General features: G+C 41.2%; 1 long non-coding RNA gene and 1 pseudogene across 1 annotated transcript in view; one reads left to right on the forward strand and one right to left on the reverse strand.

Moving 5' to 3' along the window:
* LOC146894900 (uncharacterized) overlaps positions 1-25029 on the forward strand; it is a 61964-nt gene that overhangs the window by 18595 nt on the left and 18340 nt on the right. The gene's annotated exons all lie outside the window — the stretch shown is intronic.
* Positions 9413-10472, reverse strand: LOC125391668 (spermine synthase pseudogene; annotated as a pseudogene).

The raw sequence follows: 25029 nt of genomic DNA on the forward strand, positions 1-25029 counted from the left end.
TGATGCAATGAGAACAGGAGAATTCTGGGAAGGAGGAAATTGATTCCTCCCATTCCTGCCCAGATCACGGAAGAAGCAAGATGTAATTTGCCTGGCTGAGAAAAGGTACCGAGCCATGTGACTAACATAGATAAGAATAATGGACTAATATAAGTTATAAGAGCTAATACTAAGCCTGAGCTAATAGGCCAATCAGTTTGTAACTTATGGAGATCTCTGTGTGATTTTCTTTGGGGCTTGCTGGCTTGTTGGGGTACCAGGCAGGACAGAAACCCCAACAAGCTGGCCCTCATGTTACAGCCTTCAGATACCATGAGTTGTAATCTTTAGTGATATTTAGTTACTGAGCCTATATACTGAATAAAAATTTGCACATCAATGGGTAATTCATTATTTCAATCATCATTAGGTATTGAGTCCTGAAATGCTAAATGAAAGCCGATGTAGCTCACGTCTATGTAGAATTAAGCATTTGGGGGTGACAACCAACATGTGTCGGGTGATCCAAATTCAAGTAAGATCATTCGCTGGAAAGTGATTTTGAAGAGGGATGCACTGCTGACTGAAGGAGAGTTGTGCCTGCTCAGGTGCCAGGAACATATTCCCTGTTAAATTATGCCTTAGCTAAGAATGGATGGATGAGCTGGTATTAGCAAGGCTAAAGGAGAGCTTCACAAAGTATGTGCTAAAACTATGACTGTTCTGGGGCCAGAAGTGTGTAGAGACCATGAGGGTCCACAGAAAGGCTAGTGTGGCTTCATTGGTGTGCAAAGAGATGGGGCTGGGGAGCTGGGTAGGGTTGTCAGATCACTCAGGCCTTGTAGCTCATTTTAGGGATCTTAACAATGGATTTCAATCATGGATGTGACCCATTATCATTCGCACTTGAAGAATAGTGTAGCTAAGGTTTGGCATGATGATATGAGGAGACCGGAGTGGCAGCAACACTCAGCAGAGTAATCTATAGGGAAGATGCAGGAATCTACAGAAACGGGCCTTGGTGTTTGTGTATGTTATGGAAGACAGCTGTGCTGAGAACTGGTCCTCCAGGCATGTCGTCTTCCAACATTTGATAACTGATAGTTCAAATATTGCAATTAATGCTGGCCTCTATGGAGGCCTCATTAGCACTTAGAATATACATCATTTATCCCTGTATGTTTTATGAAATAAAAGATATTTCCCTTATGCCATAGAGACTTCCAGAAAAAGAGATGTGGAAGAAAACAACACATAGCTGATAAATTTATTATCTCTACCTAGCTTAAGCTCACCCTTCCTGTGCACATCACACCAGATTTCCACTATTATTTTCAGCAGGAAGATTGATCCAAGTTTTGAAAACTTGAGAATCTAGAATGATTCCCTTGACATGGTTGCAGCACTCAAAAATCCTAGGGTTTCTGTTGCTGTGAAGAAACACCATGACCACAGCAACTTTTTAAAAATTGTTTTATTGAGCTAATATTTTCTTTACTCCCTTCTACCCTTTTCCATGATCCCCATGCTCCCAATTTACTCAGGAGATCTTGTCTTTTTCTACTTCCCATGTAGATTCGATCCATATATGTCTCTCTTAAGGTCCTCATTGCTGTCTAGGTTCTCTGGGATTTTGAATTGTAAGCTGGTTTCTCTTTGCTTTATGTCTAAAAGATACTTATGGGTGAGTATATATGATATATTTCTTTATGGGTTTGGGTTACTTCACTCAAGGTGATGTTTTCTAGATCCATCCATTTGCCTGCAAATTTCAAGATGTCATTATTTTTTCTGCTGTATAGTACTCCATTGTGTAAATGAACCACATTTTCCTTATCCATTCTTCAGTCAAGGGGCATTTAGGTTGTTTCCAGGTCTGGTCATTACGAATAATGCTTTTATTAACATGGTTGAGCACATGTCCTTGTGGTATGATTGAGTATCCTTTGGATATATACCCCAAGGTAGTATTGCTGGGTCTTGAGGAGGGTTGTTTTTTAATTTTTTGAGAAATCGCCATACTGACATCCAAAGTGACTGTACTAGTTAGCTTTCCCACCAGCAATGCAGGAGTGTTTCTTTTACCCCACATCTTCTCTAGCATAAGCTGTCACCAGTGTTTTTGACCTTGGCCATTCTTACAGGTATAAGATAAAATCTCAGAGTTGTTTTGATCTGCATTTCTCTAATGACTAAGGATGTTGAATATTTCCTTAAATGTCTTTCAGCCATTTTAGATTCCTCTGTTGAGAGTTCTCTATTTAGGTCTGTACTCCATTTTTTTTATTGGATTATTTGTTCTTTTGATGACCAATTTCTTGAGTTCTTTCTATATTTTGGAACTCAGACCTCTGTCTGATGTGGGGTTAGTGAAGATCTTTTCCCATTCTATAGGCTGTCATTTTGTCTTGTTGATCATGTCCTTTGCTTTTCAGAAGCTTTTCAGTTTCAGGAGGTCCTATTTATTAATTGTTTCTCTCAGTGTCTGTGCTACTGGGTTTATATTTAGGAAGTGGTCTCCTGTGCCAATGTGTTCATGTGTACTTCCCACTTTCTCTTCTATGAGGTTCAGTGTGGTTGGTTTTATGTTGAGATCTTTGATCCATTTGGACTTGAGTTTTGTGTACGGTGATAGATATGGATCTATTTTCATTTTTCTACATGTTGATAACCAGTTAGTTATGCCATCACCATTTGTAGAATATGTTTTCTTTTCTACATTTGATATTTTTTGCTTCTTTGTCAAAAATCAGCTGTTTCTAGGTGTGTGGATTGATAAGCGGGTCTTCGATTTGATTCCATTGGTCCTCCTGTCTGTTTTTATGCCAGTACGAGGCTGTTTTTGGTACTGTTGCTCTGTAGTAGAGTTTGAAGTCAGGTATTGTGATGCCTCCAGAAGTTCCTTTATTGTACAGGATTGTTTTGGCCATCCTGGAATTTTACTTTTCCTTATGAAGTTGAGTATTTTTCTTTCATTATGGTGGGACATGGCAGCATGTAGGAAGATATGGTGCTGGGGAAGAAGCTGAGAGTTCTACATCTTCATCCACAGGCAACAGGAAGTAAACTGTGTCACTAAGTGTAAATGAACAGAGGAGATTTAAAGCCCGTCTCCACAGTGGCACACTTCCTCCAACAAATCCATTCCTAATTCAACAAAGCCACACCTCCTATTTGTGACACTCTTTATGAGGGCCATTTTCTTTCAAACCACCACAACAGTGGTGTGACCCCACACTGCCAAGTCTGTGAACACGGTAGTCGTTCTGCTCAGAGGAAAACCAAACAGGAGAAATAGTAGTGCTTTTCCTGGGAATGATGTGGGAAACGAGAGTTTGTCAATTTGCTTCTTGGTATCTTTAATGAGGGCCTCAACTTACCCCAAAGTAGTTTAAGTTATAGTAAAAGAGGAAATCAAGTTGGAGAGAGAAAAGGAGTATGTGGGAAGTACAGAGAAGCAGCAAGATTTTTCCCCCCAAAACCATAAAAAAGGGAAAGGCATGGTATGTTTGCAGAATAAACCTGTGCTGAAGACAAAGGCATGATGTTATGACCTGTGGAAGCAGGAAAGGGTGGGGCCAGGCACCAAGATGCTCTGGAATGTGATAAAAAGGAAGCACAGAAGAGAGATCTTTGGAGGTCAGGGCTTCTCCACTTACTGACTCTGATGTGGGGAATGTACTAGCTTCTCATTTTTGCATATAACCATCCTATGTAAATAGGAGTTTGTAATTGCAGCTAGGTGTTAATGCTTTAAATGGTGTGATTTAGCTTTTTAGAGTCTGATTGATTGTTGATTTTCCGCATCTCTCTTCCAAATCCATGAGTGTCCATTTCCTTCCTCTTCCTCACACTTGAAAGATCTCCAGGTCTGCCTCTCTCAGATGCTGACTGTTTCTCCTAAGCTCATGTCTGCTGGACGCTTACTCCGTACATTGCTGTGGACCAGGGTTGGGGTTCCTGGGTATGTTGCTGGACTTGTCGAATTTATGAAGATATGTTTAGTTCCATTTGGCAGCATCCGCTGAATTCTAAGATGGTAAAAGGCTCATCATGCTTTCTTGGTTAGTGTTCTTTTTGTGTTTCCCTTTCTCACGTCGATAGGAACGTCTTAGTGCCGACCCCAGAGCCTTCTACCCCTGCATCCAAACATTGAGCGCACCCAGTCTCTACCATAAAATCACCTCTCATTTAACTCCTGACCCCTGATCTTATAATAGCACGTTAACATTCCTTACTGATATATATGGACACATCTGGATTATGTCATATCGTCTCTTGCCACATCTGTCTGTGTTTCCTGTCCCTTCGTTTTTGCGCAGCTGTCGGAGGCAGTCTGTGAAAGGTCCCCTTCCAGAATTGCAGTGTGAAGTGTGACCCAAAACCAAACGTTATCAGTTCCTCTATCATTCTCACATGGCCTTACCTCTGCTCCGTAACCTCCAGGAGAGCCCGTACTCTAGTTTGCTGCCTCTTTTCATCCTTTCTCCGGGTCCCGTATTTTACACACTACATACTCTATACACGTGTCTCCCAACTATACAGGCATCCTTCTTAACTTCCTGCCTGGGAAGCTACAAATGTCCTTTAATCTCATCTTGATGTCCTGGTATCTCTGGCTTGCGGTAAGGGGGAAATTCCTTCAGATGCAATGCTTTACTTCTGAGAGATTAAAGGGAGATTTTAGAATTCCTTTGTTCTTGCCCAGTTCAGTCTGACTCCCAAGAGCAGTATCTCGCGTGCATATCTTTGTCCTACAAGGATGGTGACAGTTGGAAGCTCCACCAGAAGGAGCTGGGTTGGGAGACTTCTGCGGCAAGGGACTCAGTAGATCGTTAGTTTCAGTAGATTTTTTTCCCTTTGCATTCTCTCCAAAGAATAGTTTCTCACATCACCTGCATTCTTCAGATAGACATGTGGGGGCTTCTTTGCTACTTTAATTATTAATTTCCAATTTCTTCTGTCCCCTTTGCTTGTCTGACTCATTTAAAGACATCGTCCCACCTGATATGCCATACATATTGATACAGTGCAGTCCCCTCTCCTTTAGAAGCCACCATAACCCCAAACAAAGCCAAAGATCGCTCCCCGAAGCAGTCATCCACTAGCTGCCCGCGTCCACTTCTATAGTATGAGATGTCAAACTTGAATTTCACGGCCATAGCTTCAGTGGCATTTTAACAAATCGTTTTATTGCAGAGTTTCTGAACCTTGGCGCTGTTCACACTTGGGGTTGGTAGTTAGGCCTTGTCCTGTCCCGCTGTGGGATGCTTAGCAACATTCCTGTTTCCACACAGTAGATACGGGTTGTTTCTTCCCAGTTCTACCATCAAAATGTCCCCTGCAGGCTACGTTGTTCCTGTTGGGAAACCACTACTGTGATGTGTATCTGCTGCTCAGAAAAAAAAAATCGAACTGTTTATTCAACAATTGAAAAACCACAGGCTACATGACTTAAGGGGAAATCTTAAGTTTGATAATTATAATAATATTGCAATATTAAATGGAATGCTTATAAAATAACCAGCACACGAGTTTTAAATTGTTAGTCTTCAGATTTTGAACTTAAGTCTGGAAGGAAAGGGGCTTGCAATGGGTGTGCTTTCAAGTGAGGTGCTGGCAATACCCAATTCCTGTTTTCAAATACTGTCTGATAGTTCTGGTTAGGACTGATTGAAGGAAGTGAGCTTGGCGGTAGCAAGGCCACTCAGTTCATCAAGAGGGCTCCAGCACCCATGGGAGAATCTGCACTGGCTGTGTGTCAATGTGCTAGTGGGAGCAGAGATAATTGGTTGCAATCAAGGCATCATTCAGACGGCCCTCTCAGGATGACTGGAAGGCTAATGGCTGGGGCTGCAGCCAACATTCCCTTTGCAGGCCACTGTAGCAACAAAGAGTTTACCAGAAAGAATCCTTCGGTTTTTAACCCCAGCAGGTAGACCATGGTCCAATCACAGGCATTTTAGAACATGTTAATATGGAAACCATCTAGTTCTTGAAGATGCTTTCTGCTGATACAGAGACAGCAATCACAAGGCACGGTGTTGATTCTTTGTAAACCTGGAGTAACTTACTGCCAGAAATCAGCACGAATGTTCCCAGGAAGATGATGGATTGAATTTTAGTGCTGTTGTCCTGTTCTAGTTCATAATTTACCTGTTTTACTAGAAAAAATGGCTTCTAAACATCCTAAAATACAGCTCTGATTCGTCACCTAGGACATTTTGTACAGTTTGAATTCTAGTGGATGAGAAATGGCGATGGTTGTTGCAGAAATCAGAACGTGAAAATCTCGTGGATCAGCCAGTGGTCTGTCCTGAAGCCAGGGAGCAGCATGCAGCTGAGGTCAGCAATTGCAGTAGCATCCTGCCAATGAGGCAGAACATGTATGTGCTTTTGTTTCTGTGTTGAACTGTAAGCTTTTTAAGGCTCCCTACTTATCAGCCATCAGTTGTTAATGGATACAGTAGCTTTTGCAGGTGTGGATTTTAGCGGAAAACATTTTTACATTCCTCTTGCTCCTCCTCTACCTCTTCATCCTCTTCTTCCTCCTTCTCTTCTTCTTGGAAATTAGGGAAATTTTCATTCTGCCATGTCTTCATTCTCTAACCTGAAATCTTATTTATTCTCCACTCAGAAATGAGAAAAGAATGTGTGTGTGTGTTCACTTGTCCACTCATGTTCATGGGAGGCCTATGGTTGACGCTGGAGTTTGAGACAGGAGCTCTCTCACTGAACCTGCAGCATGACTGGCTGGTCATCAAGCCCTTGGGATCTGCCGTCTCCATGTTCCCATCCTTGGGGTTGCAGCTGCATGCCACTGCACCTAGCTTTTAGGTGACTGCTGAGGATGCTTTGGTAGCAAGCTTTACTCACTGAACCACTTCCCCCCTAAAAGTTTTTTTTTTTTTAATGACAGATTTCCTCATAAATATCTTGATGAATGATTCCATCCAGATTGGAATGTTAAATGCCTTTCTCCAAACCAATTAAATCAATAAAAGTCAGTGTACCAAAAAAAAAAAAAATTAAGCACCCTCCTCCCATATTTCCTGTAGTGTGATGTCTACAGAGCCCATGCTCTTTATTCTGGATAATACCACCATTATCTCCTCCTACGCTTTGCTCATATTATACTGATGTACCATTTCTGATTCCTTTTCTTCAAGCTCAACCTAGCTGCTGATAGCCTGTTACATCCTGTGTCTTGCCTCAGACTTCACGCCAAATAGGGCCTCTCTATAAAAAGTCTTGTGTGTAATCCACTTTCAGGCAATACAAAGTGATCCTTGGACAGTTTTGAATTGTTTGATTGTACAGTTCCAACTTCTGGCTTCATGGAAGTCAAGCTTCAAACCCACTGAAATTGCAGAGGCCATTTTCCTGTCACACTAGGCTAAGACATTTTGGAATATTTCACTTTTCTCAAAATATCTGGCTCTCTTTCTCTACTTCTCCTCACTGACTGTCTTCTGTATGGTATTTCCAGACAAGGAATATTTCTGAATCCAGACGATAACAGAACAACCTTTTTCTCAAGGAGAAAATAAAGTTCAAATTTGCTTTTAAAAATTAAGGAAGATAGCATTTGTATAAATGACGATGATAATGATGATGGAGATGGTGGTGATGGTGATGATGGTAATGGTGGTAATGATGCTGCTGCTGCTGGTGATAGTGGTGATGACGGTAGTGATGATGTGTATGTTGTGGGTAATGGTTAATGGGACCATCTAAGTTTTAAGAGCTTATTGAGTGCCGTACTTAGTGTTATGTTCTTTGCATATGTTTCCATGGCTATAACCATTGCGCTGAGTGTACAGATGAGTGAACCAAAGAGGTCATGCATTTCTGGTGCTTATAAATGAAGAGAATAAGTAAAAATTATCTTGGTTGTTAACAATACTGATAATATCTGATGGCCTTGAGTGATTCACTTATTTATCAGTAGAATTTTATTGTACTCTGTATGTTAGGCGCTCAGAAAAGGGAGCTTCAATGTGCTTACAGTGATTAGTATTTTAGGGATTTGCAGAAAACCTGCCATATACAGGGCTTCCGTGTTGCCACCTAAATGAAAATTTACCCTCTTGTAAGCTCAGTTATTGGAAAGTCAAAAAGACACAAGTCCCTTGTAGAACATTGGATCAAATGGGAAAGAAATTTAATCCTCTTATTATTAGTATTTAATCTATTTTTTTAAAATTAAAATTACCTGCCAGTTATAATAAACTATCAGACATATTTAACATAAAAATGGAAAATCCTGAATCCCATCTATTAATTTTTATGAACTTGGAATTGAATCTTCATTTCTAAAAGTAGCAAAATTAAAAAAAACCCAAAGAGCTCTGTTTTGCATATAAATATGTCTCCATAACTTTGTAGGTTTTATGTCTCCTTTGAATTGCCTAGGATGAATTTCTTAGTCTGGGGAGATGACTCAGTGGGGAAAGAAACTTGCTTTGCAAGCCTGATAACCTGAGTTTTGATTCCCAGAACCCACACGCAAGCTAGAACTTAGAGAGCATGCGTCTGTTATTCCAATGCACTTATGGGGATATGGGGGGGGCAGTGGCAGGAGAATTCCAGGAAGCTCGCAAGCTAGCTACCTTGGTGTATGCAGCAGTGAGTAAGAGAGACCCTGTCTCAAGCAAGGTGGAAGGTGAGGGTTGACACCTGAAGCTGCCCTCTGACCTCTATATGCCTGTTTTTGCATGTACACATACACTCACACACACACACAAACACATACACACACACATACACACATGATTTATCCAATTCTGAAATATAAAATAATGAAACTGAAACTGAGAGTTAAAAGAATATCCTGTTTTTTCTTATGGGCACTAACTAATGAAATTCGCCTTCTATGGCGTGATAAAATACACTCTGAGATCTCTTTTAAAAAGATATGTTTAGGATCATAAATGGCAGCTAAAGAAAATTGTCCTTTGATTTTGGCACAAGGAAGGTTGTACCCTGGATGCTATTAGCTGCCATCATTTGTTGGCCAAGGCTCTATGCTACACACTTCTTTTTTTTTCTCTCTTATAATTTTAATTGAAGCACTGTTAATCATGTCTTTTGAAAGCACCAAATTTTAAGATCTAAGTCAATTTGGAGGTTGGGGGGAAAACTTCTCTCCAGGACAAACAATGATGTTCATTCCTCCACATGTCCAAATTAAAGTCTACTGAAGCCAAAACTAAAACCCAAACTCCACACAGAGAAAAAAAAGATAGATCCTAAAGTCATATTCTAGGGGGTCAGTGCATTCCGCAGTCTTCGCTGGGCTGTCTAATTGTCCTTCAGCTGACTTTCAAAAATTAACACCCTAGCTCATCAAAATATACATTTTTTCCATTGGCTTTTTAAAATTAAAAATAATAATTAAAAACAAACAAACAACAACAACAACAACAACAACAACAAAACACTTGAAGGAATTCATGACCAGTTGCCTGACTCGGTTGATGGCATACAGGGCAAATGGAAGTCAGGAAGGCGGTTTGCAGCACACGACATTCAGGGGATGCTCATCTTTAAGGCTTAGCTTTCTTCCAAACAGTGTAAAATACCCACAATTCCAAGTATGAAGGGACACAGACAATCTCTTTTGAGAATTCCACAGGGCAATACAGGCCCCAGCTGTTCTTCATAGAGTGACAGGGCTTCAGTCAAATTGACACAGTTCCCCTGTGTGATTCCCATCCTGTTTCAAAACTTTCATTGACAGGTCAAGAATCAGTCCGAGAAACTCCCATGTGGAATCTTCTTCTGGAGATGTAGAGATTGGGACAGCTGTCAAATCACATAATCAAACTCTCTCCCTTTTTTGGCGTACCTCTTCAGTACTGGGTTACAGTCTTCTATGAGGACCTGATAGCAGTCTCCTTTAAGATTGTCTAAGACATCTCCCCATGTTCTTCGCATGAATTTCTTACATCCGTCAATTACCATTTGGTCAATCTCTACCATAGTGACCATCTTTGGTTTCAGTTTCACAATTTCCCATAATATGCCCCCATCTCCGCCTCCCAGGATCAGCACATCTTTGCCACTGCCCATGATGGCTCGAGTATATGCCACATCACTCTCTGCCAAATTAACATCACCACTAAGGATGAGAATATTTCCAAACTGCTTTGAGTGCTTTAATGTTCTGATAAGGTGAATCTTCATCATACACCACTTCATCTATGTCATACTCAACAAGGCGTCCATCAACAGTAGGCCAGTATCTGTCCTCGAACTATGGGTGGTAAACCTGCCCAGTACTGTCCTGACTCAGTTCTTTCATTTTTTTCTTCTATTTTGTTCAAAAGCCTGTCAGTTTCTTGTTTGCCTTGTGCATCAGTGTCATAACTCTGAAGGTCCAGCAGTGCCAATTCATGAAGATAAATCCTCAAATTGGCAAAGCTGCCATTTTTGTTCGTGTAGGTTGCTAAAAAGCCATGGTCCTGCCAGGTGTGCACTGACTCCATCATCCCATGCTCCTGAAAAATGGACTGAAGGCCTGAGAAATTGTGTAGCCATGCAGATTACAGATCTCTTCTCTTTGTCTTTAGCATAACATGAAATAAAGAAAGAGACACAGTTTAGCTATCACTCTAAGAGTGTTTGTGGAGGTGTTTCTTCAAATGGCTGAGAAATGGAAAATAACCCAAAAGCCCAACAGGGAACTTGTTATACAGATGATGCAGAGTGTACCCCTTAAAATGCCAACGCAGAAAACTAATGATGGCATGGGGAAGCACACACGTGTGACAGACCAACACTGGGTACCATGTGATGCCATTTTTAAAAGTTTTTACATGCATAGAAAACCAAGTAGGAAAGACATACTCTAAATGTTAAAAATGACAAAAATTAATGTTAACTGTAGTGACTGCTGGGTGGTAAAAATGGTTTCATGTTAATGAATTTCCTCACCTTTGCTTGAAAAATATTCTACAATAGCCATATATGGTTTGGGTTATTTATAAAAACGGTAACAGTGAGAAGGGGTAGGGACCGAAGACAAACGAGGAACCCAGGGGACGTTAACCTAAGACAACATGGTTAGAGGGCTGCTTATAAGAGTGGACAACGGCGTTGCTGCTTTTCTCTGAGCTCTCCCTCCTTTTTCTGTTTCCTTATGTTTGTCTAATCCTCTGCTGGGGGATATCTATCCACTTTAGATAAGTTTTCAGTTTCATCGCCACCACGGCCAGCTGTTTCTCTAACAGGCACCATTCTTCAAATCCTGGTCCCAGTGTATGAACTTTCTAAATCTATCCACTCAGCTGCACTACTCCCAGAGTACAAGCAAAACACAAAATAAATAGAAATCAATTATGATCATGAGAATAATCAAATCACATGGGAAAAAATAAAATTACAGCTATTTTACTAGAACCTTGGATAAAATTAATTTCGTTATAAAGATGGGAAAACGTGTGCTTCTGACTATAAATCATGTTCAAATTAAAACTCAGAAGCTGCTGTGGTATCAGTTTCTCTAACATTGTTGTGGTAGGTGTGACTGAAATCGTAATGAAGTGTAATGCGATTGGCAAAGGGCAGGGTTGGTGGGGTCGGGCAGGTTGCATGGGTAGGCCCAGGACCAGTGACATAATTTGCAGTGCTCAGTGAAAAATCAAAAATCAGGGCTTGTTCAAAAATGGTTAAGAGTCTTAAGGTTTGATAGTGTCATAACCAAGCCCAGGTTCTTTTGACGTTCACAGATATATGTGGTCACTCAGGTTGTACATCCGTGAAGCTAGTGTCTGTGGGAGACCAGGGCACAGGTTCTATTCTGTCATCACCTGTGCTTCCAAGACAGTTACACATCCCCTCGAAATATCATGTTACTTATCCTTAAACCCAAGAAGGAATTTTTCAGAAAGCACTTTGTCTCAAGTGACAGGGATCCTTTTTATTTTTTATTTATTTTTTTGCTAGGGTAACAGTTCAGGCTGGTAATGACATAACCTAAAAGCACACATCATTTCTATTTCTGAACTATTTCTGAACTATTTCTGAAATAGTCGCATAGTAAATGTTTTCAACCTCATGAGCCTCGTGACTCTTGTCACAACTGTCACATAAACTAGCTCACAAAAGTGGCCAGAAAAAAGATGCCAGCAACGACTATGGTTGTCTTCCTGCTGAACTTTATTTGTGGATGATACACAAACAAACAAACAAAAATCAAACCAAAACAAATGCCTTCATTGGAAAGTCTCATTGGCAGAAGAGAGTCAGGGCTGGAAGGCAAAGTAGAGAAATCAGATCATTAAGTAAATCAGTGAGAAATAAAACAACCACCACTACCACAAAAATATCAAAGACCAGAATGTGGGAGAACCTTGGGACACCATACAACAACCTAGTCTTTGAATTATGGGCAAGTGAAGAAGAGGATGAGGAGGAAAAAGAGGAGCAGGAAGAGTGGGAGCAGGAAGAGGAAGAGGAGGAATGGGAGCAGGAAGAGGAAGAGGAGGAGCAGGTCACCATAGTGAAGATGTGAATGTCTTCTATGAATGTTTTCAATGAAATCACAGAAAAATAATTCCCAAACCTGAAGAAAGAGATTCCCACTCAGATACAGGAGGCTTACAGAACAGCAAGTCGGTATAAACAGAAAAGAAACTCTCCACAATAAATTATAATTCAAACATTAAAAATGCAGAATAAAGAAAGGAACTCAGTATGAGACCTGATTCTCTGAAGGTGACAGGGAAGAAAGACGGGCACACTCTTCCACTTGCAGGAAAAAAGAAGAACTTTCTCTGCAGAGCACAGGCAGTAGAAGCTACAACAGACATCCACAAGATGAAAACGTTTCTGTGCAGTAAAGGAAACATCCCTTCAGTAAAGAGGCCATCTACAGAGGGAGCAAGTCTTTGGTATTCATACATCGGAAGGGGAGTTAGTGTCTAGAATATACAAAGAACTCAGAAAAATAAGCGCAAGAAAGCAAACAACACAATTAAAAATTGGGGCATGGACCAGGTGGCCGTGGCTCACGCCTTCAATCTCAACACCTGGGAGGCAAAGGCAGGCAGAATTCTGTGAGTTCAAAGCCAGCCTGATCTGCAAAGTGAGTCCCAGGACAGTTAGGGCTGTTACACAGAGAAACCCTGTCTCAAAAGACAAGACAAAACAAAAGAGGAAAATAAAGAAGCATGGAACTAAGAGAGTTTTCAAATAACAAAATTACAAATGGACAAGAAAAGTTTTTTCAAAATGTTCAACACCTTTATCATTCTGGAAAAGAAAATTAAAACTAATTTGAGATCTCATCTTACCTGAGTCAGAGTGGCTAAAGTTAAAAAAAAATGACAAGAAATGCTTTTGTGGATATGGAGGAAGGGGGGGCATTTATTCTTTGTTGGTGGGAGTGCACACTGATGCAGCCACTGTGGAAACCAGTATGTTAAGTCCCACAAAAGGCTAGAAATTTATCTACCACATGATCCAACTCTACCCCTCCTGGGCATATTCCCAAAGGACTCTGTCTTACTACCGAGGTACCTCTCATCCATGATCATTGCTGCACTATTCACAATAGCCAGGAAATGGAAACAGCCTTGATACCCATCAGATGATGAATACGATAATGAAACTGTGGTTGATATATGCAGGAGACTGTTATTCAGCTACAAGGAAAACCAGATTTATTAAATTTGCTTGTAAATGCATGATGCTGGAAATCATCATTTGGAGTGAGGTGACTCAGACTCAGGAAGATGAATTCCACATGCTCTCTCTCCCCTGTGGTTGTTAGCTTTGAATCTTGAGATATGTATGTTTAAATTAGAGTATCAGAAAACAGGACACTAGGCAGGGGCCGTTTGAAAAATTTCAGGGGTGCTAGGTTAGACTGCAAGTGGTATAAAGAAGGGGTGTTGAATAATGCCATAGGAAGGGTTAAGTTGGGTGGAGATGGGAGGGCAATGCAGAGGAGAGGGTGTGGGGTAGGATAACTAACCCACTACTGTAGAAACTTCCTAAAATACACACAAATAAAGAGGTTTAAATGGACTAACTTTTTAAGAGGAGGGGTGATCCTTTTCTTCAGCACCATAGGCTATCAAAGCGCCCAGTGATAAAACTTTAGGTTACCTTCTTTTGAACTGGTAACCATTGGGATCCCACAGATGCCTCAAACATTACAGACTATTGCATTGTTGTTTGCTACCCTTGATAGTAAGACCCCATTGCTGAAGACAGCAATACTGGTATCACAATACATGGAAGAACGCTGACTTGTCGTCTTCAACCCTACTGGCGATCTTTTTCATGGCGAGGGGGAAAAGTCATCAATATCTTACATCTGGAGACCCTGTATGCTAAAAATAGTATCTTACTTTGCAAGCTAGTACCGCTTGAGTAATACTGTATTACAGGAGAAACCAACCACTTCCTGATTGTATTTAAAGCTCACTTCACATGTTACATATACTTGATTTTGTTGACTGGGCTAAAAGCCCATGGCTACTTATAGACTCTGGGGGAGAACCCAGGGATTTTATTCTGTTCAAAGGTCATAGTAAGAAACTGGCCCCTAAGTTCTTATCTTTATATCATTACATATCTTAATATATTAGTGCACTTCTAAAACCTCATCAGAGAAGCTTCTTTTTGTAGTAGATGACAATTAATACAGAGTCCTACCAACAGTCAACTTGAAGAGAATAAAAGACTGAGGAGTGCCCAGCTTTCCTCCCACTAAGTCTCAGTAGATATCAAAGATGATGGACAGAAGGATCTTGAGAGCCAGAAGGGATAGAAATCTGTAGAAAAACAGTATTTGTCAGAGTGACAGTGCAATAGTACACACGAACTCATCACTGCTAGGACTCCATGTGCGAGACCTGTACAAGATCAAGACAATCAACAGACCAGTATGGATAGGGGAAGAGCTTGTGAAGTCTCACCCTTGTCTTAGGAGCTATTGGCAATTGATAGCTATTGGGGCAAGGAAAGTGTGGTGGTTTGAATAACAATGGCTCCCATGGGCTCATATATTTTAATGCTTAGTTATCAGGGAACTGCAGCCGTTGAAAGAATAAAAGGATTAGGACCTGTGGCCTTGTTGAAGGAAATATTTCCCTGAGGGTGAACTTTGAGGTTTCAAAAGCCCATGCAAAGCCTGGAGTCTCTCTCTCTCTCTCTCTCTTTGCCTACAGACCATAATGTAGCTCTCAGCCACTGCTTCAGTGCCCCACCATGATGGTAGGGTACTAAATTTCTGAAACTGTAAGCAAGTCCTCAGTTAAATACTTTCTTTTGCAAGAGTTGCCAGGGTCATGGTGTCTCTTCATAGCAACAGAATAATGACTAAGACAAAAGTTGGTGCCCTAGTAATACCCCAGCTGTTTTGAATATGGAAGAAGGAAGACTTTGGGATTTTGGGACTTTGGACTAGAAAAGTGGTTGGTTGTTTTAAACAGAGCTTAATGGGCTCTCCTAGGAGAGGCATGAAGGAAAATGCTGAGGAGGATTTGAACTGAGGGGGCCTAATTCAAGAAGGTTCAGAAGGGAAGAATATTAGCAAGTAGCTTAGAGACCATTATCATCTTATTTTGTCAAAGAAAGTGGCTGCTTTTTGCTCCTGTCCTAAAAAATTGCCTGAAGTTAAATGGATGACTTTTGGATTAATGGCATTGGCAGAGGAGATTCCAAGACATCCTACTCTGACTGTGTCAATTGGTTATTAGTGGTCACTCTTAGGAATATCTTTGCTTGAAAAGAAGCAAGCAAAGCAAGCAAAATGCACACTTTAAGAAGAAAAGGAGCTCCAAGAAATGTAATGTTGGAGTCAAGTTCAGTGCTCAAGGAGATAAAACAAAAGCCAGATACTAAATTAATAAAGGGAGTGGTAATCTCAGGGCAAGACTCCACCCAGCTAACCATCTAATTTGAGCAAAGGAAGTAAAGGAAAGCTTAATCAGTGAAGGACACAGTCAAAACCAGAAGGCTGGTGTAAATGCATTTGAGTGAGTGGGTCAAGTTCTAGCCCAAGCAAGCAGCTTTGGCCACATGTTCTGGCTTTAGTGTCAACAATAAAAGAAAAGGATTGTAGAATCGCCTTCCTTGGCAAAGAAAAGATGCTGCGGCCAGGCATATGCCAGGGGTGTTCCTGCTGGCAGGCCCAGAAAGACCACTGTATGAAGTTGTGAGGGTGAAGCTTGGACAGTTTTGGAGACCAAAAGATGTTGGAGACCCCAAGATGTTGCAGATGCCAGAATTGTGGATTACCTACCAAGCAAAGCTACAGACTGGGTGTGCAAGTGACCCAAGAGAGAGAAGTGTGTTGCAGTCAATAAAGCTGGCTGAAGAGTTCTATGACATCAGACATGGAGATTCAGTATGTGACATTTATCTTGCTGGTTTTCAGTCCAACTTTGATCCAGTATTTCTTCATTATGCTTTCCTTTCTCCTCATTGGAAAGGAAATGTATATTCCATGCCACTGTATATTGTAAGTATGTGATCTGCTTTTTGATTTTGATTTTTCAGGTGGTTACAGTTAAGAGATTGCTTTGAGTCTCAGAAGAGACTTTGAAAGACTATGGGGATTTTGAAAGTTGTGTCAAATGCATATTGCATTATGATATGGCTAGAAGTCAACAGGGGCCAGGGAGCAGAACCTGGTAGTTTGAATAAGAATGGTCCCCATAGGCTCATATGTTTGAATGCTTAGTCGCCAGGGAGTGTCAGCCTTTGAAAGGATTAAAAGGATTAGGAGATGTGGCCTTGTTGGGAAAAGTGTGTCACTGGCATGAGCTTTGAGGTTTCAAAAGCCTATGCTAAGTTCAGAGTCTCTCTCCTTCCCTATGGATCATGATGTAGCTTTCAACTAAGACTCCACTGCCTGCCTGAAACCCTCCATACTCCCTACTGGTGTGGGAGAATGGTCTGTATTCTGTCAATTATAATTTAAATAAATGTTGATTGACCAGTAGCCAGGTGGAAGTATAGACGAGACAACCAGACAGGAAGTAGAGGTGGGTCAAAGAGAACAAGAGTATTCTGGGAAGAAGGAAGTTCATTTTGCAGTTGTTAGCCCACCACAGAAGAAGCAAGATGTGATTGCCTCACTGAAAAAGGTGCTGAGCATGTGGCTAACACAGATAAGAATAATGGGCTAATGTAAGTTATAAGAGTTAATAAGAAGCCTGAGCTAATGGGCCAATCAGTTTATAACAAATATAGACCTCTGTGTGATTTCTTTGGGGTTTAATGATTGCAGGGAACCAGGCAGGACAAAAACCTCAGATAACACCCTACTATGATGGTAATGAACTAAACCTCTGAAATTATAAGCAAGCCCTCAATTAAATGCTTTCCTTTGTAAGAGCTGCCTTGGTCATGGTGTTTCTTCACAGCAATAGAATAGTGACTAAGACAGAGAGTCAGTTTTCTTCAGGTATGTGGGCTGGGAGAGTTATCCATAACCAGTAGATGGTTCCACAACCATGTACTTCTGGCCAGAACCAAATGGACTCAATTGGTATTAAATTATAAAAAAAAAAAAGCATGTGAAGTTTGGAGAAAAAAGTAGTGGGAGGATGGGGAGGAGTTGGAGGGGATATTGGGGTAAATTTGATCAAAACACATTATATGTATGTATGAATATTAAATATTAAAAATCCTTCTGCATCAAGAAATATCAAGAAATAATTTGTAAGAAAGCAAGGTAATTGGGGTAAACTTGATCAAAACACATTATATGTATGTATAAATATTAAAAATCCTTCTGCATCAAGAAATAATTTGTAAGAAGGCAACTCATAGAATTGGAGAAAATATTGATTGGCAAGTCAAGTTTTTGGTAGTGGATTAATCTGAAAAATATTTAAAGATCACAGCAAATGTCAAACAAACAACTCAGTTCACAAATAGCAAAGGCCTCACCTTCAAAGAAGGTATAGTCTTAAAAAAATCAACACATGAAAGACGCTCAACCTCGTTAATCATTAGGCAAACGTAAATAAGGTCCAGGATAAGAATTCCACCACTATTAGGATAATTGTTCTGGAAAACTGCCCCTCCCCGAAGGAACTCCAGTATATAACAAGTGTTGGCGTGAGTATGGATAAATCAGAAACTTTGTCCATGGTTGGTGGGAAGATAAAGGGTGTAGCTGTTATAGAGAATAGTGTAGTGGTACCTAAAGAAAGTAAACATAGGATTGTCATGTGACCTATGACTGCCTAATACCCCTCCCTCCATGTCTATACCAATAAAACTGAAAGCAGGAACCTAGATATTTATGTAACGTTGTTCACAGCACCATTATTTACAAGAACAGAAAGGTAGAAACAAACCAAAAGTCCATTGACTGTGGAATAGATAAGCAAAGTGTCCTACACACATGCCATGGAATATGGAAAGGAGAGGAAACAGTGTCCATTTGGGGTGATGTGTACAGAAGTGTACAAGTACTAATGACACAGAAACGTACCTTTAGAAATGGTTGCGTGTACTTGGTGACCATTAAAAAAAAAAGTCAACAGAGGGCTGGAGGGAGAATTCACTCAGCCAGTAAATTCCTTGCCTTGCAAGTGTTGGGCCCTGAGTTTGATACCCATTACCATGTTAAAGAACCAGACCTGATGGCATTGGGAGACAGAATGGGCCTTGATGGCCAGATCCAGGCCTGTGAGAGACCCTGACTCAAGAGAGTGAGATTGATATTTTCTGAGGAATGAGATCCATCTTTGACCTTTGGCACAACATACCTATGAACCGTCATACATATAGGTGCATAAATGCACATGAATAGAGGAGGGTAGAGTGGAGGTACAGCTGAATCAAACTGTATCCCAGAGGCCATTTCTAGTGGTGGAGTAATGTGATGGGCTTAGCTTCCAGAGACAATGAGCCATAAAGTCTGAAGCCCTCCTTCCTCTTTTTGGTTGTGAGCCTAGCCTTTAATGGCTGAGCCATCTCTCCAGCCCCTTTTTCTTTTTGAAAGTATCACCTTGGACAGGTTACTGAGCCTGTTCCCTAGCCCAGGAACTGATAGGTAGAGTTGGCTACAGCTTTGTGGGCATGGCTATGAGCATGTGATAGAGATGGCTGAGATCCCAGCAAAGAGGCTGGTCTCCAGCAAGCCTTCATGAGTAAAGCTATTATTAAGATTGCACATATTTTATGTATGCTAAATAGTGCAGCTGATTTGTGGAGCTTCTCCATGAGTGATTTGCCTCCTGGGACAGAAGCTTTGTAGAGTCATCCATTGTCACAGCCATACTGACACTTTATGTCTCTGTTTACTTTTGCCTCTGTCCCCCATCATCTGCCTAATGACCCGGGCCTGCCAAGGATGAGTGAGACCCATAGGTGAGGTGTGTCCACTAACCTTGGCGGAGATCTAAAGCAGCCATAACTCAGCAGTCAGTGCTGTACGAAACATTTGTGCCTGGTACTGCAATCCATGCCCTTAAGTGACTGTGAAGACTTGGAGTTAATCCTGCTTAGGTAAATATTGTGATATGATGAAGCTAGAAGGCACATGGAATATTATTTAATTAGGAAAGGTGTGTCTGCATTCACGTCTAAGAGGCTGTTCTTGTCTTCCCAGCAATTCTAGATATAGAAGGTAAGCAGTTAATTAGGATCAGAGACAGGTTTGAAGACAGAGTTTAAAGGAGAAACAATTTTAAGGGCTTTTGGGCTCACAGTTTTAGGGGTTATAAAGACCGCCTTCTGGGTGATCAGGAAGAAAATAGAGAGGAGAGGGAGAGGGAAAGGAGGGAGGGAAAAGAAGAGGAAGAGAGAAGGGGGAAAAGAGGGAGAGGAGGAAGGAGGGGGAAAAGAAGAGGGGGGAATGTAGAGGGGAAGGAGAGGCAGGGGATCTCATGTTAGGGGATGCCTTTCCATTCAGGCCCCACTCTATGGTATAGGGCTCCTGACAAATCGTCTTGAGCAATCTCTATGGAAACACCTTCATCAACAACAGCTTAGAAGTGTGCTTCCCAGTATCTGAGGTGGTTCTTGAGACAGTAATATTGACAATCAGGATTCAATGTCATGCTGTCTTTGTAGCAGACCAAAGAAGGAAGCTTTCGTTCTTAGTAGTTTTGGAAAACCCAGGACTAGCCTGGATGGATTTGCCCATCATTTCTTGCCAGTGGCTATAGTCAGGAAGGCAGATGAGTTTGAGAAGCCAAAACTGGGTGACCATAGACTTAAATTTTACATACTGTAAGAATGTGTGTGTATGTGTATGTTTGTAATAAACAGATTAAAAATTGTCTTTTATACATGTAAAAATAGCTTAGTCGGGATCCCCACTACACCCAAGGCTGCACCTGATAACCAGAACCCAGTGACATCACTCACTCAAGATATCCAGACACAGTCCTAGAACCCCATGACATCCACTGGACAGTGGGTAAGCAGAGGCCAAGAGTAACTAACGCTCTGCTCTGCAGAAATGTCACCTTGATGTGCCCTGGGGCTGGAGAGTCTCCCCTTGAATCAGAGACTGTAAGAGACTTGACCCAACCTTCAGCTAAGATACCACACACAGGTGAGCAACCTTGGGATGAGAGGCTTAGGACGGCAGTTGGAAATTTGAAGTGTGCGATGACCCTCAGCATAATAAAATATGTGCTGTTCTACTAACTACCTGTGTCTACTTCTTGCTCACTCCTGTGTGTCTGGGTAGTAAGGAAAGAACAGAAAGTCCCTTAAAGTAAAATCTTGATCATGACAATAGGCAAACATCAGGTACCCACTAGAGCAGACCAGCTCAGAAGCTGCCATGCAGGAATGTCTGCCTCAACTATTCCATGAAAGGCACTCAGAGGAAAATAAGGGACTTATTCCAGCGTGTTCATGAGGCTGAGGCAGGAGGATGGAAAGTTTGAAGTCTGCTTGAGATCTGACCTCAAAAAGAGGTCGAAGGTACAGCTTGGTGGGAAAGTACTTGTCTAGTCTAGCATATGTGAAACCATGGGTTTATTCCTTATTAGCATGTACTCATGTGTATACACATAGTCAGGTTTTCCATTTCGATAGAGGATAAGCGGTGAATTAGGATCAGAGACATTACCAAACCCTGCATGTTTGTTATTTTTATTGTTGTTGTGATAAGATACCAAACGGAAGCAGCTTAAAGATAGAAAGGGATACATTTTGGGAGGGAGGATCCGGTGGGATTCTCTGTAGCTGGAGCTTGTGGCTGGTCCTTCACTCCTGGGTGACACTCTAGAAGAATAGCTTGACCCAGGAGTAGAGTTGACCTCTGTCTCTTAAAGACTCTTCTGCGAGAGCCATCCCTCTTGCTCCAACTGTTTCTCACCCTCCCCAAACTTACCACCAGCCAGCTGGGGACCAGCTGTGCAAGCACTCAGGCTTCTGAGGGGGTACCTTTCCGTTTCAAGAGCAACCTGAAAATATTTGAAGAACTCCCTCACAGCTCACGAGAGTCACCGGGCGATACTTCAGGGCAGCAGACGCCCTTAATAGTGACTATTGGTGAAGTCTGTTTTCTGTACTGATGGAGGTACCTGTGACCTTTTAAGAATTATTTGACTCTAATTGGGCAGGCAAGTCAATAAATTCATTGATTCCCCAAGGAAGCCAGATTTCTGAAGTTGCCTTGTTTCGGAATGTCTGCCCCAGCATTTTGTATGCAAGTGGGCATGGAGAAAGGAACTTAGTAACGATCTGGTGATTAGTCTAGGCGCGAAAACCAATTAATGCATATTTGTGAACCAGTCTTGTATGCCAATTAAAACCAGCCATAATATCAGGTTCAACACGTTGTAATTTTTTTTTTTCATCTCAAGGGCCTGACCTAGAAAAATAACAGCATTTGTTTTCTTTTAAAATACTTTCAATTTAATATTTTGCTAATTTAGGCTGCCCTTCTTCTCATTAACCAAAAGCGGTGTGATTTCACAAAGCACACCCTCTTGAATAGTTATTTCCCCATTCCCACCTGATTCAAAATCTGCTTTTTTAATTTCAGTATATAAAAAAAAACGTGACTTTTCTGAACTTTTCATCTTAAGATTTAAGCTTAGATATTTTCTAAGTCAACCACAGTAAAGATAAACACCTTGTAAACAAACTTAAAACAAATAACACCTCCCTTTTATTACATTTGTTTTTTTTCTCCGTGGAGATGAGAATTGACCTTATGACCTCACATACGCTAGGCAAACGCTGCAGCACCGAGCTACATTTCCAGCCTCACAAACGCTCTCTGAAATACAGACTCCTCAAGTTCAGACCTGATTTTGTTTACAGACTCCCATTCCAGTATCAAGTTATTATTAATATTCCTATTATTGTCAAAAATTAGTGACTCATATAGTACTTTGGAATGGTTGATTTTTTTCTTTTCTATTCATTTATCCAGTGGGCCAATGTAAGTGTGCATAATGTATTTATATGTGCGTCAGCCTACACGTACATGGCTGTACATGTGTCATGGTGTGTATGTGGAAGTCAGAGAGGATGCATGTGGGAATCTATTCTCCCTTCACCATGTGAGTTCCGGGTTGCAAATTCAGGCCGTATTATTTGCCACCAAGCACCCTTATCTACTGAGCTTTACTGACCCCTTCTCATTTCCCCTACCAGTATAGTAAGACCAGGATTTCAGCTTCTAGAGAATACGCTTCGAGTTTTATTTCATGTGACCGCAGGATAACCAGGAAGCAGGAACAGGTTGCCATAAGAACTCCTTTATTTTCGCCATCGACGTTTAATAGGTTCAGTGCATTATTTTTTGCCTGTCATGTCTTAAAGCTTTTGTTCTGCTTGATTTATGATGCCCAGGCTTAGTGTTTTTCCTAAGTTCTAATCAATATGTATAAGGCGTTCTGGTTAATTAACAAACATTTTATCATTTGATTTTCCATTAAAGAATTCTTAGCTCATCTTTTGCCATGCATTTTCACAGCGTATAGTTGCTATTTGTGTGGTTACCCCTCTCTTTTTGCACTTATTTGCTGTTTTTAAAAAATTTTTAGAAATTAAATTTTAAAAATTCAAAAATTTGTAACCCTTGCAATATTGTATTGAAATCACTTTGTCACCAGTAGGGCTTGTGCGCGGCCCTCCTCCTGTTTGCACGTGCACAACAAGGGTTTCTCCACGGGGACTCACCAGATATTTGGCTCAAAATGACTTGTGCAGAAGTCTACACATATGTGCATGAAGATGTTTACTTCTTCAGATAAATCATCAGGCAGTCTAGAGAACTCATAGGGTATTTAAATAGAAGTGAGTTATCCTTAACTTACACTTGGGTATAATTTATGAACCAGCTAGGGAATTAAGTAAAAGCTTACAAAAGACACATTATTTTAGCAAAAAAAAAACTTTCTGGAAAAAGTGAAAAGGTAAAAGACTCGAAAAAGCCCTTATATTAAATCATACCTTCAAATTCTCTGTGAGTGCCAGGGATTGTGGTGGTGTTTTAAATGGACACAAGTAAGTTTTTTATTGACCTAAAACGTTTCTATAAGATATGAAGGTATAACCATGTTGTTGTGTGTGTGGTGTATGCTACAGTTGTGAGTGTGGGGACTCATTCCCTGACACGTATGTGGAGTCATAAGGCAGCTTTGGGGAGTTGATCCTGATCTTCCACCTTGTATGAGGCAGGGTCTCCTTTGCTGTCCACTGACGCCACTGTGTCCCACAAGTTGACTGGCCTGTGCACTTCTGCATCTTGTCCGGTCTCTGCCTTCCATCTCAAAGTAGGAGTGCCATCCTTACAGATGTGTGCAATCACATGGGTTCCAGGCGAATCCAGACTCAGGCTATCAGGCTTACATGGCAAGCCTCTTTGCCCACAGATCCATCTCCTGTCCTGCAGTTATTTAAAACTATATATTTCCTCACCACGGTCTTTCCATTACCATCAAGGAAAAAGGAGACTAGTCACTTGTCTTGATTACTTTTCTATTGCTATGATAAAGTACCATGGCCAACGCAGCTTATAGAAGAGTTTATTTGGGCCTTACAGTTTCAGAGGCTTACAGTGAGGGTTCATGACCATCTTGGCAGAGAGCATGGCAGCAGGCTGGCAGGCATGGTGCTGGAGCAGTAACTGAGAGCTAACACCTTAATCCTTAAGCATGAGCACGAGAGAGAGAGAGAGAGAGAGAGAGAGAGAGAGAGAGAGAGAGAGAGAGAACTAACTCAGAATGAGGCTGCTATTTTGAAATCTCAAAACCCACCCCTAATGACACACCTCTTTCAATAAGGCCACACCTCCTAAGTCTTCCTAACAGTTCCACCATCTGGGACCAAGTATTCAAATATATGAGCCGATTTGGGTCATTCTCATTCAAACCACTTCAATACTGAGAAATATTTTGGCTTCTTTTTAAATCTTTACGTCTTCTCTGTCCTTTCTCCATGGGATAAAGATGGGAGGCAGAGATAGGAGCATGCAGAAGCGCACAGGCTAGCCAGCCTGGAGTTCACAGTGAAGTCAGTGGACAGCAAGGGAGACCCTGCCTCTGACAGTGTGAAGGATAAGAACCGGCTCCCCGAAGCTGTCTTCCAACTCCACATACTTGTCATGGAATGAGTCCCCATACTCACAGTGGGAAAGATTATGTTAAAGAGGTTATGGAACATCATGGCATAGCCAGTGAAGGATGTAACGTTCAGCAATTTCTGTACAGTGAAGTTACATTCTGCACCAGCCAATTACAACGCTGTAGTTTTTATGAATGCCTAAATGACCAGCTGGTTCTATTTTCTCAGGCAAGCAAATGGTCCATATCATAACCCTGTGTAATACCTCTCTAGATAAGTGAGTTGTCCATATTGTGGAGAATGTCTTTTCTAGTCACGCAGGCCGCAGAGATGAAGACCAGGCCACCACACTGGATACCATCTGAGCTGTCCCTGGTGATGTTATCTGTGTGTAATTCAGCTGGTCTTTAAAGTCCAGAATAAATAGGCTCATCCCTCTGATTCTGTGAGGTTCATTTTCTCACTTGTTGGATTGTATGGCAGATGTGAAACTTTCAGTGGTCCAGGTATAAATCTGTTCCAAAGCAGAGGAAGGCA

This window comes from Myodes glareolus, chromosome 5 (assembly GCF_982192425.1).
Source record: "Myodes glareolus chromosome 5, mMyoGla1.1, whole genome shotgun sequence".
NCBI classification, from domain to species: Eukaryota; Metazoa; Chordata; class Mammalia; order Rodentia; family Cricetidae; genus Myodes; species Myodes glareolus.